Here is a 20,013-nt window from a genome sequence, read left to right on the forward strand (position 1 = left end):
GTTTTGACATCGACAACCCTTGCATTTTACCTGCGTCTAGTTAACTTTCTTTCGCTTCTCGGGTCGACATTAACACACTGACAAAATTATATTCAGAATTAAAAATATTTTTATACCACTTTTTAATGTGTGATTGTGTAAAGGTTTTCACGAGATACCAACCTTTCGCGAACTTGCTTCCAACACTTGTTCTCATGGAGGCGCGGTGTGCACGGAGGGAGGGGCTGTGCGCGCGCGAGTATGTGAGAGAGACGCGTGAGTGAGAGACGCAGGGAAATGAAATGCAGCTGAACGTTTGCTCTATGAAAGACATTGACAAAGACGAAAACTAAGGACATTTAATCTATAATTTTATTTTAGTTAGTTTTGCCAAACACACATCACAGTTTTGGTTAGTTATCGTTTTTTGTAATGCCTCGTTTTTATTTTTATTTCAGTTAACGACGTTGTTTTTTCCCACCTAGTTTTCGTTTTTTCGTTCGTTTTCGTTAACGATTATAACCTTAATCACCTTTCCGACAACGTTAAGTCGTCTCTCCTGACAACCGCGACAATCTCCTTCTAGTGCCGCTCATGCAGGCTCAGCTCAGGTGCCGGTCGCATGCAGCGCTGCAGCCACGTAAACAGAGTTTGCCCTTCCCCTTACTGACTTTCACTTTCGGACGGGTGCCCGAATATGGAAGTGAATGAGGCTTTGCGATTTTTTATTTTTATTTTTTATTTTTATCTAGGCCTACGTGAAATTCTGCATCCATTGTACGATTTTTTTATTTATTTTTTTCCACCTCGGAAGGGCAACGTGAGTCGAGAAGGGCATATGGGCAGTTGCCCGGGCAACCTGAGCAACCCCCCTGTGCACGTCCCTGATGTGATTACAGTGGTTCTACCTTAAAATTATAAAGCGACGAGAATACTTTTTGTGCGGCAAAAAAACTAAATAACGACTACAATATCTAGTGATGGTCAATTTCAAAACACTGCTTCAAAGCTTTACGAATCTTTTGTTTTGAATCAGTGGTTCGGATCGCGTATCAAACTGCCAAAGTGGCGCTCCGAACCACTGATTCGAAACAAAAGATTCGTAAAGCTTTGAAGCAGTATTTTGAAATCGGCCATCACTAGATATTGTTGAATAAAGTCGTTATTTTGTCACTTTATAATACTAAGGTTGAACCACTGTAGACACATGAACTGTTTTAAATATGTCTTTAGTAGCTTTCTGGGCATCTGAAAGTGGAAATTATCTTGCTGGCAATAGAAGCCTCACTGAGTCATTGGATTTTATCCAAAATATCTTAATTTAATTTAATGAATCTTTCATTTGTGTTCTGAAGATGAACAAAAGTCTTACAGGTGTAGAACGACATGAGGGTGAGTAGTTAATGACAGAATTTTCATTTTGGGTGAACTAGCTTACTTTTTCATTCATTTATCAGTTAAAAATGTATTTGGATGATGTATATTATATATTCACAAATTTTGGTGAAAGTTTCTACTGATTGATTTGATCCAAGAATATGATATTCCGGTTCCAGAATATTGGTGCTTTTACATCCAACCAATATGATTCGGGAATTCTGTGACATTGTTTTAAGGTCATTTCTAAATAGTCTCTACACAGCTGTGTACAGAGGCTTTCATTCTCATTTGGTCTAAAACTTAATTTGAAACACTAATCCCTAGTCTCACGCACACACATGCATACATACACGCACGGCCACCTAGGATGATGAGGGCACTGGCAGGTCAGGGGTGTAACAGCTGAAAATATCAGGCTGACTCCTGTTGCTCAGGTTCAGCCCAGGCCTTCGATGAGTGGCAGAAGCCTTTGAAAGTGTGTGCCTGTATACGTGTCCATAATGATTTTGTGCGTCAGTCAGAGGCCTTTCCAAAAGGACCCGGCGCATTGTGTACTCCAAAAGGTTGAGCGGGTGAATGGAAATATCCATTGTAGGTGATTGACAGGGCCTGACACCCTTATATATCACTCAGCTGAACGCTCATAGGAAATATACGTCCCTCCCCTGAGTCTAAATCCTCAGAGATAGAGCCGCTTAAGCAGAGTGCTTCTGCACGACTGTGTTCGCGCACTATTCAGAGGCATGAATGTACCATTCAGTCGCTCACAATCGGAATAAATGTAACCCGACACCTATTCCGCTGTGAGAAGAAGAATGCCTCAGAATATACAGCGTATATGAATATCTGCAGCTAGACTTGACTAATATATCATGTCAACTTCATAAACTTGACAAATCCAGTTATTCATGTTTGTAGGCATGTTGGAAAGCTTTAGCTGTGAGCAGAAGAGGGAGATTTTTGCAATAAACCATTTACAGTTGATAGTAAAAGAGTGCACCTCAGCCCTAAGGTGCATTTATATATATATATAAAAAAAGTCTCTTCTCTTCTTCTCTTCTCTTCTCTTCTCTTCTCTTCTCTTCTCTTCTCTTCTCTTCTCTTCTCTTCTCTTCTCTTCTCTTCTCTTCTCTTCTCTTCTCTTCTCTTCTCTTCTCTTCTCTTCTCTTCCCTCTTCCCTCTTCTCTCCTGCACTTGTATTTTTGCTCCAGACAATTCACACTGGCAGTTTCCATGACAACAAATAGAAATTTCCCTTCACACCTCATGCGGGTGCATTTCACCGCCAGTGCAACGAAGACAGCGCCCGCCTCCCATGTCACAAACTGTCTGTGCCATGCTCATGTGCTCCAACCTCCATTTCTCCCCCCAAAATACCCTCCTCCCCGCACTGCTACCCATGTCACTAAGCCTTAGCTCCAAGCTAGAGCCCACTAGCTTCTTCAAGGCCTCACGCTGACGCGAGGGCATGAGTGTCATATAGAATCACGCTCTCTGGTCCTCATTTCCCTATCTCTCGGAGGTTGGTTTGGTATTATGGGTGGCTTAAGATGAGTCCCATGTATGGAGTTATCAGAGCTGAGAATGATGTCAGTAATTGCACAGAGCGGCTGAGGATGTGCCGTGTGCCTGTGGCGGTGTGTGTGAGTGAGTGTGTGTGTGAGTTATGGATGGCTGAGTACATGCAGTCTTATGTGTTCTGTTCTCTTACAATTCAATCGTTTCTGCATCAACAGTCTTCTGTCTTTCTGCCATAGCATTACTTCCATTCACTCTGCCATGCTCCTATTCTTGTTCATACATTTTTTTCTTCTGCACTCTTTCACAATTTTATCTCTTCCTCTCATTCCTGTGAAACTGTCCCTCGACTGTTATTCTACTCTGTCATCCATTGTTCTACTCATTTATTTGAGTCTTTTTTCACTCTCTGCACCTCTCCCTCTCTCTTATCTCCCTCTCTTTGTTTCATAGTCCTGCAGAGTTACCAGACAAGTCTAACATATATTCATAGCTGCCGAAGGGACCCATTTCAAAAAGAGGCTTTTGTTGCCAAGACAGCAGATTTTCTCTCTGCAAATATTACAGGGTGTAGTTACAGCACATTTAAGAGACACGTTCAGCTGTATATGTAAAAATATTGTATGGTATCGCCATTCCGTCCAGACGGATCTGACGTTTTGGGAGCCTGAAACCGCTTCTTTTTGAAACCGGGTCTGAGAGTGGATAAATCTGAAAAGGACACCCTTGCGTTTTCATGTGTACAGCCATTTAGGGCTGCATGATATATCGTGATTTATCGCAAATTTTATCGCACGCGATTTGGCAAAGGTTGTGATTATTTTATGTGCAGCTTGTCAGAGCTGTACGGCTCTGTGATCAGTAGTAAATGCTTCTCCATCTGAAAGTCAGAGGGCGCTCTTGCGCAGAAATTCCAAATATGCCCTGCCACAGAAGTAGATAACATGCGTCAGTCCCCCAAATCCCTATGTGGATCATATTATCGCTGAAGCTGAATAAACAGAAGATTGAAATGCTTTGATTGATTACACGTGACTAATTAAACACACGACTACAGAGCCCCGCACATGACATGCGAGAGAAAAAAAAAAAATCGTGCGCACAATTTACTATTTCGTTCCCTAAATTGTAATTTGCTAAATTGTGCGATCATAAACTGTAAACCGCACGATTTAATAAATCGAGGGAACTAATTAGTTAAGCGTGCGCACAATTTATATTTTGAGAGAAATTACTTAGTAAAGCGTGCACATGATTTAGCCTACTATTTTTTTCCTGCATGTCATGTGCGGTGCTCCGTACATGACTGCCTTATTCTGTGTAAGAAGCCACATCATCTCACAGAAGGATGCTCAACTGTCGTTATGAAGTGAGTTTGGAGTAAAAACGTTATTAAATGTTGTCTTTTGTTGGACAAGATGATAATAAATGCTTCTCATGTCTGGAAAGATGTTTGATGCGTGTTGCTTTTTCAAATGTACATTATAAGTGACTCAAACTTGCAGTGCTTTCAGATGGATATTTGGAGCCATACTTCATTGACAAGCTGCGCATAAAAAAAAAAAAAAAAATTGCAGCCTTTGCGATTTCATAATCACATTAAGAATCACGTTTAAGTGCGAGTTCAATGTTATTTTACGTATTGTGCGATAAATCGTGCAGTCCTACAGCCAATCCGTATATTTTTTGAAACATTGATGTCTTCACCCCACGTCTCGACCCCTCGACTTGCATGCACCAAGTCTTCTTCTCTATTTTTAGTGTATCTGTGGCAGAATTACAGCGCCACATACTGGTCTAGGTATGTATACTACATCGTTTTGTGACGGTTTCAGTGGTTTTGTGTGTACGCAGATATTTCTTGAGATGACGCTATGTTTACGGAATTTTTATTTAGAACGAGGGGGGAAAAAAAGATTGACTAGGGAAAGCTCTGGCTTTGTGTGGATGTGGCCTAAAAGTGAAGTGATGTTGACAGCCCTTTGTATGTCTTATTGTGAAGTAACTCATTGTGATTGATATCATCCATCAACAGAAGTCAGCTAAGGTTGAAAGAATTGGCTCCCTTCAGATTCTTGAGTTAGAATTCAATTGAATTGGCCAGTTGAACTGGAATGTGTTGACTGTCATGTTAACATTCAAAGATTACCTAGATAAACATGTTCTAGTTAAAATTACAGTACTTAATGGCTCACAACCCAGTCAACGCATGTTATCAAACTTAAAACTTTGACAAAAACAGCCATAAAGCCATGACCTTTGAACTCAACCTTTCAAAAAGATGGATGGAAATTAGTGTTGTCACAAGGCAAATATTCAAAAGATACGCATCACCATGATCATTAAATAGTCCCATAATTGCTGATCACGACAAGCATGTCATTTATTATTTCGCACATACCTCATAAATGATGTTAAACCATGATTGATCTCTTCCTCAATTGCTGTCCAAAGGGGGAAAATAATTTGGCTAAATCTTTCACGGCCCATGACCGACAATCATTTTTGGGCAAATCAAAATTTTGATTATCACTTGATTGCTTTAATTGCTTTAAAAATCAAACTGCGTCTGGAGAGGCCCTGGGAAAAGAGCTGGTAATTAGGCTACAGATTCGTGATGAGGAAAAGGGCACAATAGCGTATCAGGAGAGAGATTGGACATTATCTGAGGATAAGTTTGGGGAACCTAAGAACGGGGGAGATTAGAGTGAAAAGAGAAGGACCAGAGGTACGGCGCAGAGAGAGTCAGGTTAAAGGAAACTGTTGGAGCGTTAAATGGTGTAGAATTTCTAGGGACAGTAACGGGCCAGGGATTATGTTTCCAGTAGCATTAGGGATAAGGCTAGCCACTTACTGCCACGTTCCCTGGTAGTGTGAACGCTACAGAATGCCCACCATGTGCTTGGCTATTGTTCTGTGTCAGGTTTAATGTTACACCTTTGAGTGATGTGGCCTATTCCTGGAAGACAGCCACAAGCTCAAACTCAAAGCCAGCAAGACTGACTCCAAACCAAATATAATACTACTCTGCACAGGGCATTCATGGGCTGTTTCATTCAATGACCTTGCATCAGAGTGATGCATATAGTATCGTGCTCCTCAGACCAAACACGACTAGCACATTGGCGAGCCAGTCTACATAAATGAGCGTATGCACCCTGACTGTTCCAGCCAATGCTAACAAACATGTTCGGACACAGCTAATGCGAATGTGACAGCTGACATTCCACGTCCGAAACGTTACGCAAGCGTGCCGAAGCATAGCGTTTGCAAGCTGGAGTGGAAACCAAGACAGGAAGACCTCAAAGATTGTTCCGGGTTCTCTGGCAAGTTGACCCCCGTTTTACAGACAGCAATGATGGGCGCTGGTCTATAAATATCAGCACCCCAGTGCTGATTTACACCCTGTGGCCGTAGCCCAGAGTCCACAGGCACTGACCTTCAAGGCGGAATGCAAACACACAAAGACAAATCTGTCGCTTTCCACGTCAGCTTCTGCAGTTTACAGTAAATAAAGAAGCCCACAGAGAGTGGAACGATCTATAATTAAAGTAGAAAGGTCACCTGTACCCTAGTACCTGTTGACTCTCGTCCTCTAGCCACTGGTGACTTTTCCCTGAAGTCAAACAATGGCAGGAGATAAGACTGGGACTAATTAACACCTCGTTTATTTTGGTGCACTGGTGTGGACAAGTGAATGTGCGTAAAAGGGGAAGGACCACATCAACATTCAAGTGTTATTGTGTTTACATCGGCGCATTTGAGCGTATGCGTGTGACCCCTAGATGGAGCGTGGTGCTGTGCTATTTTGTTTGCAGGGTGTGAGCTCAGGCACATTGTCTTCGGTGGGAGTTCAGCTACTGCGTCTGGAGCAAATCCAAGAGTCTAGTAATTACTCCATGCAGCTTCCATGTTAAATATTTAAACGCTGCCGCACATGAATGACCGGAGGATCAGGTGTCAAAAACAAGTCCATGAGCCCTTGCATCAGAAAATGTCCTTTAATGGCAAAACTCTTTGTCCTCGGTCACAGGCCTCAGTAGGAGACGGCACGAACACACGGCGAGGGTCTTGTAAGACTCTTGCTACATCGACTGTCACATACACACACAAATAGAGATCTGAGTCTCAGAAGTGGAGCAGGATGAGTGCTAATATAATGAAGATTAATTCAAAAATGCACACACAGAAGAGAGATAAAAATGGCCTTCTTTGTTTTTATTTAATATATTATGTTTTGTTTTTTAATTTTCAACATTGCACATAATTTCATTTCCATCACATCTCATATTGCTGCCTACAAAATGATATGCATGTAGAAAAATCCAGAAGATTAATGAATTAACCCCCCCAAAAAGGAAAAGAAATAAAGAAATGATACAGGGTCTCCAATATACAAAAAAAAAAAAAAAAGAAAGAAAGAAAGAAAAAAAAGGAATAAATAAATAACACAAATACATCGTCAATCAGGATGCAAGTTTTTAAAACCAAAGCATCATGCAGAAAGAAAGGGCAAGCCCATCCAAAACTCACATGAATAGAGGAACATCTGGTTATTTATTTACTTCTTTGAGGGGGGTGATTCTATACACTTTCCTGCCGTCCGGATTGTTCATCGAAAGAACACAGACTCACCAAGCGCATCTCCCTCAGCATGCTTGTTAGGAGGCACAAAAGCTGACCCAACACACACCAACACACCTCTCATCAAAAGCGGAAATACACAGAGGTCCACCTGTGATTACCAAAATGATCCGATATTAGATTCATATTTCTGGCGTGCGATTGCCTGTGTTTGGTTAGTGACCTGTAGCTGTATACAGTGCTGTATGATGGACACTAGAAGTAAGGTGATCTGGTAATTGAAAGAGATCTTTTCCAGTCAGCAGTGTTTTCTTGCGGTTTCGTTACTGTGTGAGCAGCCAAGCGTTACACTGGTAACTCTGTCCATTACGACACTTTACAAAAGTGAAAAAATGCTTAATCATGATTCTGAAGAATTTATCTAAGCTCACTGAAATACATTAACAATGAGCAGACACTCACTTGTACACAAAGTACAATATATTTCATGCTGTAATGAAAGCCACAACAGAATTTTTATTGTTCATACATTACATCAAATATCACATTGGTGTGCTCAGGTTCTCTTTCTATGATTGCTATGTTTTTTGAAGAGTCTCTTCATTTTGACTCAGTATCTCTCACATAGTAGTTGGGAATCAAATAGTGATGGTCAATATTACAGATTTGTATATATTGTGGATATCATTTCCACCTTTACATTTAGATAATCTTTGCCGATTTAATAAATAATTAGTTTGATAACACTGTTCAGTGTCATCTTGAGCAAATCTCAAAATGAATATCGTTTACGTCGTAATGTTCTAAAGCCTAAACGCCACCTTAAATTGTGTCTTTTATTTATTTGAGTTTTATTTTAATCAAAATAGCATTGAATTTTAATCTCATCCATTTATTGTCCATCAGCCATGACATGAAACTAACAATTTAATTGTCAGTGCAACCCCAATAGTCTTGTGTGGATTAAATAAGTGAGCTTTTAGATATCTCTCCATTGCCTTACACATTCCTGTGTAAATCAGTTTAATCGCAGCGAGTTGAATATGAACAAAATAATCGATCAACTCAATGAGAGGATGTGCTGATCTGGTCTATCTCGTTTAGCAGGTAATTCTCCTTCTTTTTCACAGGGAAAAGCTTCCTTTTCCTCCAAAGCCAGCTGACCAGTCAGCACTGGCAGAGCATCTCCATGGTAACAAAGTCTCCTCACGGTTGGCTGGTAATTCTTGGCTGTTGACTCAGTGTGTAAAGAAAGAGCCATGCGCATCGCATCGTGGATGTTAAGGAATTCTTTTGTTCTCAAGTGTAAACCATTCCGATCCACTGCATCGAGCACATGTCGCGGTGACATCATAATAGCACTAACACATATTTACATATTAAAGTCACATGCAGATCTACAACATGTGACGTGACGCAACGCTCCATGTTTAGTTGCTTCATGGCGCTGCTCCACCTGATGATCTCGGCTTCAGTTTATGAAACGCACTCAGCAAGTGGTCCTCTGCTAGAGAGTCCAGTCAACTAACTAACTAACTAACACACACGCTAAAAAAAGAGAGAGAGCTGAGGAGAGAGAGTCTGCAACCGGCAGGATCGGCTTCCACGAGGTGCACGAAACCATTAAGGATTTAGAGAACGAGAAAGAACAGGGCCTGGGACTCGAGAAGGCTAACAGTCAAAAAGTAGATCTGCCTAAAATGACGCGTGACCTTGAGGACACCATAAAATAGACATCTGCTTATGTACATACGTCGTGTTTCATGTGCATCTATTTTTACTAGGTCTAAATCTCTTCAAGAAATAAAAAGAGGTCCAAACATAAAACATAGATTTTCAGGGTTCGACTTTGGTTATATAATATTCAAGGCTAGGTTTAAAAAAATAGATAGTACACTTCCATAGAACTTTGCATACAGATTACTTGAATGTATTTCCATGACAACGAAGCAGCTGGTTCATTCTAGAAATGGTTTGAGTTTCAATTCTATACGATCAGACCACGTTTATCCTAGAATTCTGACACGTCGCCTATTCAGAGTAGTTCCAACAGGAAAGACAGACAGACAGACAGACAGACAGACAGACAAAGACAGAGAGGGACAGAGAAAGAGAAGACAACTGTGTGCATAAGTCTGCATGCTTGGTTGCATGTCAGATAGGCAGGGAAGGAAAGCAAAAAAACAAAGAACGAAAAAGGAGTGGGAGATGAAAAGAGAGACAGAGACAGGGAGGATTGTGGGGCAGAGAGAGTATCGTCTCTTTCTGTTGCCGTGTCTCCCAACAGAGTGTTAGCTAACCTGGAATATGACTTGCAGATCTGTTTATATGTGGCTTTATTGTCTTGCTGTCGGTGTGTGGCACTGTAATTTGCAGTCTTCTGTTTGAGGGCACTATTTATAGTGGGTATTGCAAAGAGGCGAATTGAACTGCAATACCAAAATTCCCAGTCCACAACAGCAGACACTGTTATTCCTATTGCGATAAACTGGTCGGTAATATTTATTAACCAAACTCTGTAATGGTTCACCACTGATATTTAAAGTGGATGCAGACAGAGAGAAGCAGACTCGGCTCACCATCTGAGCGCTGGGCATCAGTCCAGTAATGCACCAACTCAAATGAATAACCAGCTGTCCACCAAACCTGATGGCACCCACAATTCAACCTTCATCATTTATCTGCACCTTGGAGACCGTGAAGGCCACCAAACATATAGGTCTATTATTCAGATGACTATAACTGATTACTGTTTTACTCCTCCGGGTGTGGAAGGGACAGTTCACCCAAAAACGATTTACTCACCCTCGTGTCGTTCCAAACCTGTATGACTTTCTTTCTTCTGTAAAACACAAAAAAAGATATTTTAAAGAATGTTTCTGTTCATACAATGAAAGTTAGTGGGGTCCAAAACAACACTGGACCACATTAGGTATGTTTACATGCACTAATTTTCGTCATTCGAAATGAGTCCAAACCATTTTTAGATTCTGAATGTTTTTATTTATTTATTTTTTTTATATATTGTTTTTTTGTTTTTTTTTAAACATTGCAATCCGATTCATATATTGGTTTAAGTGCCAAAATAGCATCACTGGAGTTGCGCGACTATAAAGGTTTTTTTTTTGCCTTGATGATTATCTATCTAAAAAGAAAGCTGACATGTATGTCACAAGAGCTTTTTTAGCAAACGTTTAGTAAATATACAGTCTCCTCCACTGTCCAGTTCGTAAGACGTGACAATTAAAGATGTAAAATGTAAACATACGTTTGACAGCACTGCGCATGGGTATTTATGAATTCGATTGAGAAAATAGTTGGATTCAAGCATTTACATGCACATTTTGTTCCTGTTTACCAAGTAATTTCAGGTCTACACAATCCTTTTCAGTCTGATCGAAATTTAAATCAACTGAGATGTTTGCATGAAAGTGTTGACTATAAATAGATCGCACGTCCTGATTTTGCTGAGTTAGACAAATTCCTGGCTCAACATATTTTGTTGATCCTGGAACAACACTCCCGTCCGAAAATTTAATCATAACCGCGTCCCTAGCTCTAAACCTAACCCTACCCATAACTTATCCCTAAATCAGAGGGAATGACAGGTGAATAACAATGATGCAGAATCACCTCACCCTGGTTGTAAGCCTAAACTTGACGTAAACTGTGAACTTATCCCTCAAATCTGATTGGTTGAATGGAATGTTGTTCCAGGAACAACAAAGATTTTGATCCAGAAACATGTTGTACTTGGTGAAATCAGGTTTTGCAAATAGATTATTTGGGTGCATGTAAACGTTGCTATTGACTTGCATTGTATGGATAAAAAAACACTAAGGTATTTTGCAGAAAATAGAAAGTCATACAGGTTTGGAATAACATGATGAGGGTGAGTAAATCATGACAGAATTTTCAGAAATTTTGGGGCGAATTATCCCTTTAAAAACATTTAGGGTTTTGATAGCACAGACACAGCCACACTAATCTAAAAAACAGACTGTTCTTGATCATTGAAGATTTGAACAAAAGCAATGAGTCTGGTGCTGAGGGGAATGTGATTTGACCCTGCATTCATACTGTAAATGTGTGACCCGTCCAGACTGACATCATTGAGCACTGCCGCTGAATTTCTCCATTTCAGCTGGCAGTCTTTTGGTTTAGGAAATGAAAAGAGATAAAACTAGATGGAAGAGGCTGCCACAGACAGACAGTAGACTTTCCCTTCACTTATATATTTAACAGCTTTCACCAGGCCTACCACAAAAAAACAAGTGGCAATATTACACCCAAACAAATATTTCTCTATTATAAGAAAATATTCACATCTGTTCTTGCAAGACACTGATTCACTCATAAAGAGAAAAATGAAAACATGTCAAGCTTTTTTTAAGAAGTCTCCTGCTGCAGGTTCCTCTACATAGAGATGTAGTGTACTGTGTCTTTAAGGCATTTATTGGGGCGGGTCTTAAACAGTTTGACACCTGGCTTGATGATGGACTTCCTGTCTTACTGCACGTCGGAGATGCTGCAGTGTCTGATGTGCAGTGTCAATCTGATGTCCAGCAGTGGCTTCAGTGACACCTGCGTCAACGGGTCCGTCCCGTTCACTTGCCGTCCGTTGACTGGCAGTCATGGCCGTCCCCCTCCGTAGGAGTCCAAAGGCTGACGGAAAAGTCTCTCATAGGCAAGACTCACAACACTGCAACAGAAAGTAAACAAAAGTTTTTGATTACTGACTTTTACCATTTAAATTGACAATTATCACATTTTACTCAATGTCCTTCACCTGGCATAGAAGCAAATTAAAGTAAGAGTTTCCTCAGTGTCATTACAGCGTCAGTGTTTAAAGTGACAAAGAAGAGCAGTGTCAGGTGACACACAGAAGATTGTCCTGTCTGGCACATGAACCCAGACAACCTTCACCTGTAAAGAACATACAGTACTTTACCATTGCTCAACAACAACAATAACAACAAGCTAATGAGATTAAAGGTGAATTCATTAAAAAAAAAAAAAAAGTACCCTACTCACAGGGCAGAGCACTTGAAGTGAGCACTCTGAAGGGTGCAGGGATTTTTGTCTCATTTGTGGCACAATGACGTACACTACAGCTCAAAGTTTTTGAAAGAAGTCTTTTATGCTCATCAAGATGGAATTTATGATCAAAAATACAATAAAAACAGTAATATTGTGAAATATTACAATTTAAAATATATATATATTTTTAATTAGACTGTTGTAGAAAACAAAAGTTTTGTGTCAAATATATATTTTATGCACCTTTAATTGTACTATTTCCATTTGGTACAAACAAACATAAAATGTGCAAATGTGTACAGAATTGGTTCAAATCACAGGCAAGTTGAGGTAAAATACCTCAGTATTAAAAATGAATCAGGATGATACATCTCCCTGGATCACATGATCATAAATGGTAAAATGACTGATCACATGTACTGTTCCCTAATGGCTTCTGTATTTGGTTGCTCACTTTCGTTTGGAACAACCCTTCCAGTAATGTCCCCTTCCCGCAGTGCCCTTCAAGGACACAAAAATGCTGTTTGATATTCACCTTAGGTAGTACCATGCATATTCTGCTCTTCAACAGAAAAAAAGCATACTTATAGCACATTATTAATGGAAAACCACTTTTGAAAACTATGTTGTTTTCTTTCACGGAGCTATAAATGAGACGTTAGGCAGAACGACAGCCTCAGTCACCATTTACTTTCATTGTATGGAAAAATATGCTATGGAAAAAGACAGCAGTCTGCCTAACATCTCCTTTTGAGCTCCGTGGAAGAAAGAAAGTCATTCAGGCTTGGAACGAGTGAGAGCAGGTGAGAATTTTCAGTTTTGGTTGAAATATTCTATTCCTTTAGGTCATTTACAATACAGCTTTAATTTACAAGTGGACAATAACATGAAAGAACAAATTACATGTACTTTAACCATAGAGCTCAAAACAATGCCAGATAAGTTGTAGGTCAGTGCAAGAAAGCCCACAACTAGTCATTTTCAGTGCATTCCATAATGCCTAAAATGCCAGCTGTGACAAGAGCGAGGGCCACTGGATGACGTGCTGTTGCGCATTTCACTTACCAAAGAAGCAAGACACTACGTGAGCTGCTCATCTAAGTCTAACTAACAAGATTTCAGAACAGATGAACAATCCAACCTCCAGTATAGAGTGATTATACCAGAACAGCACCAACATGTCACACTAGTTCAGAAACGCAAAGCCTTTTGCCTGCCAAAATTTGTGGGAAAATATCCCACGAAGTATGATCTCTTGCAATAGACTGTCACGATCACCTGTGAGAGTGCCTTCAGCCTCTAGAGGGCACTCCTTCCCGGACTCATTGTTTCACTCATTTCATGAACTACATTTCCCATATACACTCCCTGGACTAATTACCATTCATCATTGCACCCAGCTGTTTTGTGTTTGTTAATTAGTGTTTGTCTATTTAATCTCAGTTGTGTCTGTCCCTGGTTGTGGTTCGTTGTATTTGTTACGTGCACTGTTTATATCTCTGGCTTGTTGTTTTGTGGACTGATTACCTGGATTTTGACCTCTTGCCTGCCTTGGATTACGTTTCTGGACTCCCCAATAAATACTTATGCTGCACTTGGATCTGTTACATCTTGTTCTTGTGCACCCGTGACAGAACGAACCACCACTATGCAAGGATCCAGCAGCAGGAGACTCCGGTCATCAGTGGGGGCTGAGGAGGCTCAGGCCCTTTTGGCGACTCTCCGCCAGAGGAGAATGGGAGTGCGGGCATTCGTCCAGAAGTTCTGGTCACGGGCGGAGGGGTATGGTCTCTCTGATACGGTCCTCAAAGACACTATTAATAACTGTCTGGATAGACCTCTGCCGCAGTGGGAGATGGAGCTGGTAAGGGGGTTAAACTTTTGGAATTTCTCCAATTACCTGCATCTGCGTGGGAATGGGCCGCTTCGACTACCTCCAGCACCCGCTCCAGCCCGTGTGCCCGCTCCAGCCCGTGTGTCCTTTCCAAGGCCTGCTCCAGTCCATGAGTGCGTCCCAGCCCGTGAATCCGCTTCAGAGGCCTCAGAGGAGGTTGGCACTGAGTCTCCGCTTCCCACATCTAAAAGGAGGAAGAGGAGGAGGAAGGCTTCCATTCCCCAAAAAACCCGGAGGCCTTTTCCAGAGCCCGCTCCAGCCAGTGAGTCCACTCCAGCCAGTGAGTCCACTCCAGCCAGTGAGTCCACTCCAGCCAGTGAGTCCACTCCAGCCAGTGAGTCCACTCCAGCCAGTGAGTCCGCTCCAGCCAGTGAGTCCGCTCCAGCCAGTGAGTCCATACCAGAGCCCGCTCACTCCAGAGCCCGCTCCAGCCAGTGAGTCCACTCCAGAGCCCGCTCCAGCCAGTGAGTCCACTCCAGAGCCCGCTCCAGCCAGTGAGTCCACTCCAGAGCCCGCTCCAGCCAGTGAGTCCACTCCAGAGCCCGCTCCAGCCAGTGAGTCCACTCCAGAGCCCGCTCCAGCCAGTGAGTCCACTCCAGAGCCCGCTCCAGCCAGTGAGTCACTCCAGAGCCCGCTCCAGCCAGTCCACTCCAGAGCCCGCTCCAGCCAGTGAGTCCACTGAGTCCAGCTGAGTTCCAGAGCCCGTCCAGCCAGTGAGTCCACTCCAGAGCCCGCTCCAGCCAGTGAGTCCACTCCAGCATGCTCTCCCTGTCAGTCCCGTGATGGCCAGGAGGGCTGTCTTCACTTTTTATATTTTGGCTGTCTTGCGTGCCTGGAGGATGCACTCAGAACAGCCCGAGCCCGCTTCAGCCAGTGAGTCCACTCCAGCCAGTGAGTCCACTCCAGCCAGTGAGTCCACTCCAGCCAGTGAGTCCACTCCAGCCAGTGAGTCCACTCCAGCCAGTGAGTCCACTCCAGCCAGTGAGTCCACTCCAGCCAGTGAGTCCACTCCAGCCAGTGAGTCCACTCCAGCCAGTGAGTCCACTCCAGCCAGTGAGTCCACTCCAGCCAGTCCAGAGTCCCGCTTCAGTCAGTGAGTCCATTCCAGAGCCCGCTTCAGTCAGTGAGTCCGCTCCAGCCAGTGAGTCCACTCCAGAGCCCGCTCCAGCCAGTGAGCCCGCTCCAGTCAGTGAGTCCACTCCAGAGCCCGCTCCAGTCAGTGAGTCCACTCCAGAGCCCGCTCCAGTCAGTGAGTCCACTCCAGAGCCCGCTCCAGCCAGTGAGTCCGCTCCAGCCAGTGAGTCCGCTCCAGCCAGTGAGTCCGCTCCAGCCAGTGAGTCCGCTCCAGCCAGTGAGTCCGCTCCAGCCAGTGGCTCTACTACTGACCCGCTCCAGCCAGTGGCTCTACTACTGAGCCCGCTCCAGCCAGTGGCTCTACTACTGAGCCCGCTCCAGCCAGTGAGTCCACTACAGAGCCCGCTCCAGCCAGTGAGTCCACTCCAGAGCCCGCTCCAGCCAGTGAGTCTACTACAGAGCCCGCTCCAGCCAGTGAGTCTACTACAGAGCCCGCTCCAGCCAGTGAGTCTACTACAGAGCCCGCTCCAGCCAGTGAGTCTACTACAGAGCACGCTGCCGTCCCAGAGCAGCCCCAGCCTGGGCACGCTGCCGTCCCAGAGCAGCCCCAGTCTGAGCCCGCTGCCGTCCCTGAGTCCTCCGCTCTCCCTGATACGGCCACGGAGACCGTTACCGAGCTGTCCGCTCCCCTTGATACGGCCACGGAGGCCGTCACCGAGCTGTCCGCTCTCTCTGATACGGCCACGGAGGCCGTCACCGAGCTGTCCGCTCTCTCTGATATGGCCATGAAGCACCCTTGGCCTACTGCCCTGCCGCCGTCCAAGCCTTCTGCTCTGCCGCCACCGCCCAGATCTTCTGTCCTGCCGCCGTCAACCAAGCCGTCTGTCCTGCCACCGTCGTCCAGGCTTCCTGCCCTGCTGCCACTGCCCCGGCCGTTGGAACCGTTGGAACCCGCCTGGTCAGTTCCGCCAGCACCGCCCTGGCACTCAGCCAGGATTCCAGAGGCGCTGGCACCAGAGACTTCCTTGGCACCCAGCCAGGACTCAGAACCGCTGGAACCAGCCTCAGTTCCTCCAGCACCACCCTGGCTATCAGTTGGGGACCCTGGATCTGGCCCACCATCCCTCCCCCTGATCCTCCTCCTGTCCACCTCCCTCCTGAGTTTTTTTTTTTTTTTTTTTTTTTTTTGTGTTTTTGTTTTTTGTCTGGAGCGTCTGGTAGCCGCTCCTTTGAGGGGGGGTAATGTCACGATCACCTGTGAGAGTGCCTTCAGCCTCTAGAGGGCACTCCTTCCCGGACTCATTGTTTCACTCATTTCATGAACTACATTTCCCATATACACTCCCTGGACTAATTACCATTCATCATTGCACCCAGCTGTTTTGTGTTTGTTAATTAGTGTTTGTCTATTTAATCTCAGTTGTGTCTGTCCCTGGTTGTGGTTCGTTGTATTTGTTACGTGCACTGTTTATATCTCTGGCTTGTTGTTTTGTGGACTGATTACCTGGATTTTGACCTCTTGCCTGCCTTGGATTACGTTTCTGGACTCCCCAATAAATACTTATGCTGCACTTGGATCTGTTACATCTTGTTCTTGTGCACCCGTGACATAGACAGTCACGCAAGATACTGAAAGGACTGCAAAATCAAGATTGATAATGTTTGCAGTTATTTCTACTTTTTTTTTTTACATGTTGACTTTTCTTTTTCAGTGAAGTATTTTATTAAATACAGCTTAAATGAAATCTTCATTGTGTATACCAATACAGTTTAGTTGATCAAGCTCATAGGAAATGTGAAAAATGTTCTCTAAACATATTTGATACATTTGATATCAGCTGTCTAATACGATAGTTCACATTTTATGTTTATAATACTCAGTATTGGCCAACGTCATCATCACATGCATGCATCGTGGTGTTCAGGTGAACAGCATCGGCCAATAATGAGTCGCTGTTCTGACGTAGAACCTGGAAGCGCTGCACTGTGTTTACTGCGTCAACTGCGTAGGAGACTGACATGGAAGAGAAGAAATTGTTGAATAAAGTTGTTATTTTTGTTTGTTTTTTGAACACAAAAAGTATTTTCATCACTTCATAACATGGAACGACATGAGTTTGAATGCATTTTGAATAAATTACATTTTAAGATATATTAAAATAGAAAACAGTTATTTTAAATTATAATAAAATTTCACAATATTTCTGTTTTACTGTATTTTCTGATCAGATAAAGCCTTTGTGAGCATAAGAGACTTCTTTCAAAAAAACATTTAAAAAAATGTATAATTAATAAAAGAATAAAAGATAATAAAAAAACTTGACTTTTTACACAAAGTATTTTAATAATTGTAATAATCTCTATAGAATTTAATAGGGCTGGGTAAAAAAGATTTTAATCGATTCTCATTTTTTTACGAACCGATATCAATTCTTAAATCCCAAGAATCAATTAGTCTGTTCTCAGTTGATGAATGAACAGAACATGTAGCGTTTGTAGCGTCAGTGTTTCAACCGAAAGACGTCAATAAAACAGCTTGTAAACAATGTTACATAACGTCACATTTACCTCAGAAAATCATATTCAGTGACCATAAACTCATTAGTCAGCAAGAAAAGTGAACTCTAGAAAGCAGCATTCTGATAAATATAACTATGCACCGTTACATATTCATTGCAATGTTCTTCAATATTTAATGCATGTTTGAATAAATCTGTTATGACAGCCACGACTTAAATGTTTATATTTTAAAAAAAAAAAAAAAAAAAAACTAATTGGAGTAGAAATATGATTATGTAATTATAAACTTTATTTATAAATATTTATTATTAAAAAAAACATAATTGAGTGTAATTTGTTTGTATATAAGTTAATTTTAACCTTCAACATTAGTAAAGTATACCAACTGACTCCCATGTATAGTTTACAGCATTAGTTGAGAGATTTTTTTCCTCTAGAAAATTTGCCATGTACTGTAACTGATATACTACATCCAAAATAATCGATACTGAATCGAAATCATAATTGAATCAAATCAAAAGCATGTGAATAGAAATCGAATCGAATCGTGAAAAAATTGTGTCAATACCCAGCCCTAGAATTTAAATAAAAGAACTGAAGATGATTATAGTTTTGTGCAGTTGTGTAGTTGAGTAGTTAAATACTGTAAATACTGTAATTTTGGATGTGACAGCTTTATTTATTTTGGACTTCAAACTAACATGTCTAAACTATTTGAAATGCCTGTTTGTTTTTCTAATTCTTCTCTTACATCTGAATTCTTAATAAACACTAAAGTAATAAATAAACACTGATAAACACTGGCACACTGTTGGGCTGGCAAGCCATCAAATGTGTGAGATCTGATTCTATCCTGAGAAGTCAAACGTATAAACAGCCAAGCATGTGGTCTAATCAAGCCATAATATTTTGAGTTGATTCGTGCCACTGGAAACAAGCGTACCCTCAGAGCCCCTGACGAACACATTCTCCCTCTGACTCTCTCTTTGCTGCTCTCCTCTTTTTCCTCTCTCTGCTACTGAACGACGTTCATATTTTCCTGGCACAGGAGAGGTAAAAACATGACTGAATAAGGAATTCTCCAGTAATTGAGTCCAATTTTCCTTTTTCTGAGACATTTCATTCCGTAGCTAATTTTAGCCCTCCTGCACAGTCTTTTTTGTGTTGTGAACAGGGATCCAACAACAACCACAAATCCCATGAACTCAGGCGAGGTTGAAGCAGCACTGCTCAGATTTACTGTACAGCTGGGATCCACAACTAATAAAAGTGAAGGTAAGAGAGAACACATACATTGAGTAATTTTTTACAATAATGATATTTTATATACACGTCACTCATCTTTTTTGTACCCAAAATGAAATAATTATATATTTAAAGGTGCCATCGAACATTTTTTTACAAGATGTAATATAAGTCTAAGGTGTCCCCTGAATGTGTCTGTGAAGTTTCAGCTCAAAATACCACATAGATTTTTTTTTATTAATTTTTTTAACTGCCTATTTTGGGGCATCATTAGAAATGCGCTGATTCAGGCTGCGGCCCCTTTAATTGCTCGCGCTCTCCGCCCCCTCCCGAGCTCTCGACTCTATCATTGCATAAACAAAGTTCACACAGCTAATATAACCCTCAAAATGGATCTTTACAAAGTGTTCGTCATGCATACTGCATGCATACATTGAGGCTGTGATCCATGGCTAACGGCTAATGCTACACTGTTGGAGAGATTCAGAAAGAATGAAGTAGTGTTTATGAATTATACAGACTGCAAGTGTTTAATAATGAAAATAACGACGGCTCTTGTCTCCGTGAATACAGTAAGAAACGATGGTAACTTTAACCACATTTAACAGTACATTAGCAACATGCTAATGAAACATTTAGAAAGACAATTTACAAATATCACTAAAAATATCATGTTATCATGGATCATTTTTTACTATTGTTCTTGCTTGCTTACCTAGTCTGATGATTCAGCTGTGCACAGATCCAGACGTTAATACTGGCTGCCCTTGTGTAATGCC

At 42.0% G+C, this 20,013-nt stretch overlaps 1 protein-coding gene across 4 annotated transcripts in view; it reads right to left on the reverse strand.

Moving 5' to 3' along the window:
* Positions 1-7,080: 7,080 nt before the first annotated feature.
* kcna4 (potassium voltage-gated channel, shaker-related subfamily, member 4) overlaps positions 7,081-20,013 on the reverse strand; it is a 40,810-nt gene continuing 27,877 nt past the window's right edge. For 2 of the 4 annotated variants that reach the window (XM_048184414.1, XM_048184413.1), the window contains exon 3: positions 7,081-12,163. The gene's annotated coding sequence lies outside the window, so the exon portion shown is untranslated. Of the gene's footprint in view, positions 12,164-12,250; positions 12,388-20,013 lie in introns of all 4 variants that reach the window. The other 2 variants (XM_048184417.1, XM_048184416.1) reach the window with 2 other exon arrangements.

Source organism: Megalobrama amblycephala, linkage group LG3 (genome assembly GCF_018812025.1).
Source record: "Megalobrama amblycephala isolate DHTTF-2021 linkage group LG3, ASM1881202v1, whole genome shotgun sequence".
In the NCBI taxonomy this organism is placed as follows: Eukaryota; Metazoa; Chordata; class Actinopteri; order Cypriniformes; family Xenocyprididae; genus Megalobrama; species Megalobrama amblycephala.